This window comes from Protopterus annectens, chromosome 6.part1 (genome assembly GCF_019279795.1).
Source record: "Protopterus annectens isolate FY-2018-M chromosome 6.part1, PAN1.0, whole genome shotgun sequence".
NCBI lineage: Eukaryota > Metazoa > Chordata > Ceratodontiformes > Protopteridae > Protopterus > Protopterus annectens.
In genome coordinates this window covers 70,222,169-70,231,072 of record NC_056738.1, presented here as the reverse complement: position 1 = coordinate 70,231,072, position 8,904 = coordinate 70,222,169, and the positions used below count along the sequence as shown (strand labels likewise).

Here is an 8,904-nt window from a genome sequence, read left to right as displayed (position 1 = left end):
CAGTGATCACTACCCAGTACTAAAAAACTTGACATACATCAGTACTAGTTACTGCTACTCAATGCATACAAATTGCCACACTAGTTACTACTACTCAATGCATACAATCCAAATTGCCACACTAAGTATTACAGTAAATTGATGAATCGTTGCTTTGAGTATACCACATTTTTGGTTGTTCTAGTCTTAGAATTTTATACTAGGATAGTGGAACTTTTCCAATTATAAACTTTTCCACATCCTAATCTACTAGAAATAAATGTTGAGTCAAATGTTACATATTAAACAAAGATTTCAGTAAAATGCATGGTCTTACAACAAATTTATTCAAACCAGACAGAATTTAAGAGACAAAAAAGCTAACTTCAATCTGTTGGCTGACTTTCTTCTCCAAATCAGACATAGCTTCATTAACTCCATTTTCAGACACAGCAGGTACCTAAAAAGGAAGAAAAAAAAAGTGAAGCTTGCAACTACCGCTAAAGCACAATATCATACTATTGTATAAAAAGTGTAAAATTTGTTCAACTAGCCTGATGGCACAAGACCAAGAAGCGTGTGACCAGCAAATGAGAGCAGGTTAACAGCTGGCAAAGCACAGGAATGACAGAGATAAAAGTATCAGTGGGACAGAGCTGCAAAGGAATGACTGGCAGTATGACTATAGGCAAGGCACTTAATGTATTCCCTGGACAGGCTTTCTGAAGCTATAAAAAAATCAATGTTAGCTTACTTTCCCCACCAAATTAGACACCGCTTCATTAGTTGTAATACAAGACAAAACAGGTACCGGAAATGAAAAATAAAAAGGAAGGATACCTACAAACTAAACAGACTGTCTATTTTTTTTTTCTTTCAAATAAGAGGTTTGACTAGCATGATGGAAAAGGGCAAGAGCAGCACATCTGCAATCATGAGTCAGTCAACAGCTGATGAAGACTACCCAGTGGCTCTTGCCAGCTCACATTTGGTGAAAGTCAGGATCTCTCTCCCAAACATAATCCAACAGAAATACTAGAAGGAAACCAGTTGCAAAGGAATCCTTCCCAGATTGGTAGAAAAAGGGCAAGGCATCTCAAAAAGCTTGTCCTGTCATTATCATGGCTCTGGAAATTCTTTTGAACTGGCCTCCATACAAGGGGGCAAAGCAAGCAAGAAATGGCCAATGGGTGGATATCAAGGGCCAGGCACAGGGCCAAATATTCCTACACAAATTACAAAACCAAAACATCACATTTTGCACTTCAGTCCATAGAGCTACTCTACTTCTACCCCTTTCATTACTCCCCTCAAGCAAGCTACGCACTTACTAGCCCCTTTAAGCATATAAGAAATTAAAAAAAAAAGTGTAAATACGACCATGCCTAGCTTGCCATCAACTTGTCTACTTCACACCAGCCAGTGTATAATCACTGCAACAAATTCAATTCAATATGTGCTCAAAAGCACATAGTGGGTGCAAACTGTATTTGTAACTGACTGAACACTGTCCGTATACTTGACCTCATGGTAGCAGGTGTTATTATACAAGCCCAAGATCCGAGTTAGTATTGGGTGCAAAGAACTGGTAGAGACAGGGCTAGAATTACGCAGGATGACTGCTAGCTCCCTCTCATCTTGAGGGAAGGGATGTGGAAATCTCAACTCTGAGTCAAAGTGAAGCCCAATGTAAATTACACCAGCAAACCGTATGAAGCTCTCCCCAGATCCCCCACTCAAGTCCATGCACATCTTTTGAGCTGGACACAACATAGGAATTGCCCAGACATAGTAAAACTTAAAATTATGTTGGCTGACAAAAATGGAAATCAAAGTATCATTTCATACTTCAAATAGTTGGTATATATAAAAGACATTTAGAAAAGGGAGGGGGCAAATTACATAGAAATAAATGGAAATTTTGGAAACAATACATGCAGAAGAATGTTGAGGAGGAGGAGGAGGAGTGATGTTTAAGGGAAGGCAGGAATTAAGTAATTTATGCAATGTTTAACTGATGACAGTTACAAGGAAAGAAAATATATGTATGTAAATGGGGGGGGGGGGTTAATGTGGTTCGTTTTCTGTAAAATGTATGAATAATATAAACACCTTTAAGAATCAGTATGCACCCTTCAAAGAAGGACTGGAGAAGCAGGAGAGACAGACACTGCTTTATTGTAGTCCAAGTTATTATTTTTTTAAAAGAAAAACCTACTTCACTTTGTTTGTTCTCAACGACAGATGCAAGTTCAGAGTCTCCTTTTTCAGACATCTTTGGTACCTAAGGGAAAAAAGTGGGGTGTTAACACTTAAAATATGAGCATTCCTTTGAAGCTAAACAGTACAAACTATGAAAAATAAGGGGAGTATACAAGGTACAAAAGTTGTCATTGGTAGAATGTAGTTAATGGAGGAAATAAATCTCAGATTTGTAATTTGAGACACATTTGTCCAGTAGACCATTATGGTCCCAGCAATATGATTAATGACAACATAGCAGTACAAAACGTAATGACAACCCAAGTTAGAAGGCAAAGAAAATGCACCTCCATAAAATATCAAGCTGAACCCTCAAGAACTGTTAGCAATAGCAATCCCAGCAATAAACTTGTTTAATAGGGCCTAAAAATAAATTTACTTTCCCAAGTACATAAGCACCCGGTCATGTAACTGCAGCTGTAGAAATAAAATTCAAACTCATTCCCTTACAAGAGACATGTGTCACGTTTCCTGCATAACACTGCCAAGAAGATTTGGTGTTAACACTGCTGTGTTTTTAAGGTAAAAAACAAGGAATGTTGCCTTTGGCTGAAAGAGATGACCTATCTACCCAGTCAGATTTTACTTAAAATTCCAAAAGCTTACCTTTCATGCTCTCAGGAAATGGTTGTATTGCCACTGCAATGTAATCAAAGTGAACAAAATGTACTCCAGTATCAGAGATGACAAAATTATTCTGCATTTGGAAGGCAATTTTTAGTATTAAAGAACAAGTCTTCATACAGGTCACCATTTAACTCATTAAACCCCCCTCCCCCCAAAGTACTGCCACAGGTGGGTCTAAGGTTATATCAGAGTGCTCCCTGAAGTGCCAACAATCCTGTTAGGTTATATCCAAGGTAGTCTAGGAGCACAAAGGTGCGCTACTAATGCATTAGAAACCACCACAGTAACTTCTTGGGCTGTTAAAACAAAGAGATACTTTACTACTTTCCCAGCTATTTCAGCCTTTCAATGCATTGTACGCTTTTTTTTTTTTTTTAAACTGGTACTCAAGCCAAGACATTCAAGTACACCTTTAACCATTCCTGTTAGAAAGGCTCTCCCAGAAAACAAAAACACATAGCGATTCTCAAGGTTCATTTACAAATCTACTCCAACCCTCCTGCTGATCTCACAAGTTAACTCTCAAGTTCTGTTTCTCGTAGATACGCAACTGTGCTCTCATGGCCAGAAATATTCTGCCCCCAACACCATCACTAGACAACAGAGACAGAAGCTGTTGACCATTACCTTGCAGAGAGGATTTTTTTTTGTTGTGAAGTAGTGCAGGCACCATACTCAGTGTAGTCTACACTTCCACACTTCTGGCAGCGTCTGAATAGTCTAATTGGGCTATCACTTATCCAACATGTAGTGGAAGATTGGTACAGTAGAATCATCGAAGTGAATCAAAAACAGTAAAAACAGTGCTGTGACACATTTTCAGGTATTTTGTAGGAGAAAATGGCAAGATGTCAGATCGCTAAGGGGCAGCTGAGGCACACTGGAGTGGTGACAAATGAGAAGGAAGACGACAAGAGGACCAAAACAAATGCCATTTGGTAATTAAAAGGGAGTGGGATGGTATTGGTGACTTGAAACACGACGTGATCGACCTGTACTATCAGCGTACTGACAAGAGTACAGCTGTTAAGAGACAAGTTAGTACAGCTGTTCGAGACAAGCTTATCTTGCAGTACAGTTGTCTTGTATTGGGTAGTCAGTCACATTCTAAGTAGACATTCTTTGTAAACCACCCACAGACATGGCAAAAATAAAAATATCCATTAGTTTAATTACATTACTCTGCCTGCAAAAATGAAGCCTTTCTTCTTGCATTTATTTTTTACCTGCATTTACAGACCTACATGCGATGTTTACTAGTTTTAGAAATGGTATTCTGTCAAGATGCGTCCGTTTCCTTTTGTCTTACTACCTTGCCATTATGGATTTGCAAGATGAACTACATGTAAACATTGGCTGTGATACATCATGTTTCTTGATCATCCTTTAGTCCTTGAGGTTTTCGCATATTTTTCTTTTGATAGCAGGACTAAGTATAGACACCATAACATGTTCCAAATTGGAATTTCCCATGTTGAAATGTCCTGGAGATTGGGTCTGCCTAAAACAAGCTCTTTAATAGCAGCAAAAGCTACGAAAATATACAGACCCAACTGATACTGCCAACATCCTGGCAGATGGGCTCTTTAGGGGGGTGAGGTAGGGGTAAAGTTAGCGCTGAACCTATCTCTATACTGTAAGAATGCAAAGTTCCTGTAATCACGGTTGCACAGGTAAAAACCACACTCTCCAAAGCCAAGAACACAGCATCTATGGGACCAGACAACATCCCAGGCTGCGTTCTACACAAACTACAGAATGAACTGGCACCCCATCTGAGCACTATGTTCAATCATAGCCTCACCTCAGGCTTTGTGTCTGCTGAATGGCACACAGCAACAGTTATCCCACCCTACATGGGGGGAGCCACCATGGACCCTGGGAACTACCACCCCATTAGCCTGACGAGCCTGGTCTGCAAGGCCATGGAATGTATCATCATGGAACTTATAAACAAAGACACTGGTAATCTCCAAACTCTGGACCCCACCCAGTTCGGGTTTGTAAAAGGCAGATCATGTCTCCTAAACCTGATTGCTTCGGTCACCAAAGCCGTAGACAAAGGTAAAGTGGTTCACACAGCCTATCTAGATCTTGCCAAGGCTTTCGACACCATCCCTCTCTGGAATTGTAGATAAACTCACTAAACTAGTATAAATCTAAGGTTACCATACGTCCGGGTTTCCCCGGACACGTCCTTTTTCCGGGCTCCTGTCCGGGCTGTTTTTGAAAATTCTGCGATTTGTCCGGGTTTTAAAACCCGGACAAATCACAGATTTTTCAAGAAGCAGACATCCCTATTTTGGAGTTTTTTCTCCACTTTGGCTCGTATACGAGCCAATCAAAAAGCGGAGCTCTGTTCAATGCGCTTGATGTTCCGCATGGAATAGAAGAGGGTCCGCTGTGCGCGTTTTTGATTGGCTCGTATAGCGGTACACGAGCCAGTCAAAAACCCCAAACACGAATTTTTTTTTTTTTTTTGCTCTTCAGCCCAAGTACGAAATAATTGTTTTCATCCTCTTTCACTTAAAGAATTATGGAAAACCCTATATAAATCCCAGTGTCACAAGATAGGTTGCCAACTGGCTCACTGACAGAACCCACACTGTGAAAGTAGCGACTCCAAATCAGACTACAAACCAGTGACAAGTGGAGTAGCACAGGGTTCAGTCCTAGGTCCTCTCCTGTTTGGTATCTATTTCTCTGAAGTACAGGCCAACACAGAAGGTCTATGGCTAACTAAGTTCGCAGATGACTGCAAACTATGAGCCATAAATCGAAATTCCTAACAATGTGGACATCCTACAAAAGGGCCTCACCGAGACAGATGCCTCGTTGTCAAAGCTATGGCCTCAAGCTCAATGCCAACAAGTGCATGGTCATCCCCTTTGGTAAAAACTCTGTACCCATGAACTACAACATAGGTGGTCATATACTTCTTACCAAAAGTGTGATAAGAGACCTTGGGACACAGGTGGACAGTAGTCTCACCTTTGATAATCACATCGCCACAGTAGTCCAGAAATCCTTCTATGTGGCACACCTCATCACAAAAGGTTTCTCATCCAGAAAAAAAAAAAAAAAAAAGGAGGTCATTGTTCCCCTCTACTCATCACTCATTAGACCCATTATAGAGTAAAATGCCCATTTTGGTATGTACCTCACAAGACATCTACAACTGGAAAGGCCACAGAAATACCTCACAAAGTGGATTACCAGCCTCAAACAGATGCCCTACGCAGACAGTCTCAAAAAAACCCAGCTTTACTCCGTTGCATATCGCCTACTCAGAGGTGATCTCAGCCTAACATACAAAGCTATGTCAAACCCAGAGCTGATGGACATGCTCCACTTAAAGAAATCCCAATCCTTCAGAGCTACACGCTCTAGGAACCTAAACCTTGTCACCACAATAAACAGAACATGCCGGAGGGATAGATTCCTGTCAGAGACTTCCCATACTCTGGAATAAAACTACCTATCTATATCAAACAAAGCTCCTCATTAGCACTCTCAAGAAAAATCTTGATGATTGAATGGGAAATAGGAAATTCACCCCTGTGGCTCTGCTTGACAGTGGCACAGGAAAATAATTTTATTGGGTGGCAAAAGCCAGGGTACCTTTTTGGGTGGGCTTGTATAGGCCCCAGGGCCAATAGCCTAGTACCTACAGATATGTGAAAGCCCTAATGAGAAAGGCGAGAGTGTGGCCTGGCAAAAAGGAAGACCTGTCAGCAGTCTCTCCATACACAGACAACCAGCTATTAAAAATGATCATCTTTGAACTTAATTTCTGGTGATTGCAAGACATCACTCAAAATAAAAGGTCTTCATTGTCTTTGAAACATGCACAGAAAGCTCCTTCATATGATTTTGCATCTCACTGATAGTAGGGCATCCAAGATCATTTACAGCCACAAACACAAGCAATAGATTACACTTTGACTTGCAAAATGAAGGGTTCTAACTCCAGTTACATTATGAACCCTGGCAGACAGTTTTACTTGTATCAGTGAAGTCTTTGCTGAGGTCTTGAAAGGTGAAAATTTGAAGGAGAACAAAATATACACAGAAAACCCAAATTAAGGCACAACAGTTATAATGCACCAAATTATTAGCATCATTAAGTCAGTTACGTGTAAATCAATAAAAACCTAAAGAGAAGTAGGAAGGAAATGTATAGATACTGGAAAACTTAAAACTGCATTTATTTGCTTTCAACACCTTTATTTCTTATTTTCACTTCAAATATTACAGAAAATTCTTGGCAGAGAAGCTTTTTGATGTTTTTGAATACAAGTAATAACTTTGTGAAGTGGCCTTAAGAAAAAAAATGTTATGGACAGATATGCAGATGTAGTGGTGTTTGTAGAAAAATTCTGTTTTTAGCAGGTGCAGTCTGAATTTAAATATTTTAATTTAACCATCACCAACATACCTCTCAAATGTACAGATTTTCATAGAATGTTAAGATTTTTGTCTCACATTTTTAGTCTGTTCCTTATACAATTGGTGGTTTTCTAGCAAATCAATGAGTACTGAATTAACAAATACTAAATGACAGTAATTTAAGTTTCAGACTTCAAATCCTTCAGTAAATACACATCATGTTATTCCAGCAACTACCTAAATTTAATCTGTCCCTATTTTTTGGTCTTTGTCCAGATATTTTTGCACCAAGAGGTATGACCACCAATCTGGCGGATAAAGGGGTCTATGATAGTATTCTTAGGAGGAGTGGGCATTTGTAAATGAAGTACGCAACACTGACACTTGGTACAGGCAAGGTCTGTCTCCATAGTAGAGTCAGTGAATGGGGTTAAGTAATGCATTGCATTCAACCAAGGTAGTATCTGGCTAGTCGGTGCTCGACATCAGGTCACTTCCGTGTTTGCGCACTCTACTGTGGGGGGTTGTGACCCATGCTACCAGGATAACCGTTACTACTTGTACACCAATTCCAGCATGGAGCAATTATATATTTTGGGACAATATTTTTCTTTGTCAGTCATGTGTAGACTTTAGGTGAGAGGAAGGACTCAATATACAAGCGTTACACTACTTCTACTAAATTACTCTGGTCTTTTCCTAACAGATGGTAATTATCCAGGCTTACACCTGCACCAGGAATATAATGAATGCCTACTCAACAGGTTATGTGCAGCAATTATCTCTGAACATGCAGAACCTTCAAGTAATGAAACACAAGTCATCACATTATTTTACAATGTGTAGTTACAGTACAAGAGTCATTATCACTTCCCATTCCTGAAAGGATACATGCAAGAAAAAGCATAGACAGGACTTTCCATACACCCTGTGTGTAGCTCTGCTGTCACTTTCTTTCCCCTTACAACACAGAGAAAGAAATGTAACTGTATGCTGTATGCATATGTAGAGATATTACATGTTATGACTCCAGTTATGAAAATTATAATTTTCATATTTTGTTGTACAAGTCTGCTAGGGAATTTGTCAACATGCTGAACAGAATTTAATTTTTTTAAGATGGTAAAAGAACTACCCTATACATGTACACATACACAACATTTGACTCTGGTTATGAAAAGTACATTTTTTTCATATTTTGAAAAATAAATATGCTAGGAAAGATGGCAAGATGATGAGTGAGGTATCATTTTGAAGCCACTATCAAAATGTACAACTTCATATAATATGAATTGTGAGCATCATACGTGGACAGATATCCCAGTATTTTGCTTGTAGGATTATGACAGTTAATATATTTGCTATATTTATGCTTCTTACTTGTGAAGTTGCAGTGGTGCAGCGGTAGCATTGTTACCTCACAGCAAGAGGTTCTCCCGTTAGATTCTCATCTGGAACACTTTTCTGTGTGGAGTCTGCATGTCCTCCCCATGGTTAAGTGGCATTCGAAAGACATGCGTAGAATGGGTGTGCCTTCGTTGAAGGTTGGGAGTAGAGCTGGCACCTCGGCACCCGTAAAAAATCTACTGCCAATCATTAGCGGACCGGAGTTCAGCTGTGGCGACCCCTAAAGTACAGTTTTGTACC

At 39.7% G+C, this 8,904-nt stretch overlaps 1 long non-coding RNA gene across 1 annotated transcript in view; it reads right to left on the bottom strand.

The window, feature by feature from the left end:
* Positions 1-305: 305 nt before the first annotated feature.
* The window catches only part of LOC122805326, a 99,454-nt gene continuing 90,855 nt past the window's right edge, over positions 306-8,904 (bottom strand). The window contains exons 2-3 of the long non-coding RNA XR_006365354.1: positions 2,198-2,263; positions 306-439 (exon numbers count right to left, since the gene is read on the bottom strand). This is a non-coding gene — a long non-coding RNA (uncharacterized LOC122805326). The remainder of the gene's footprint in view (positions 440-2,197; positions 2,264-8,904) is intronic.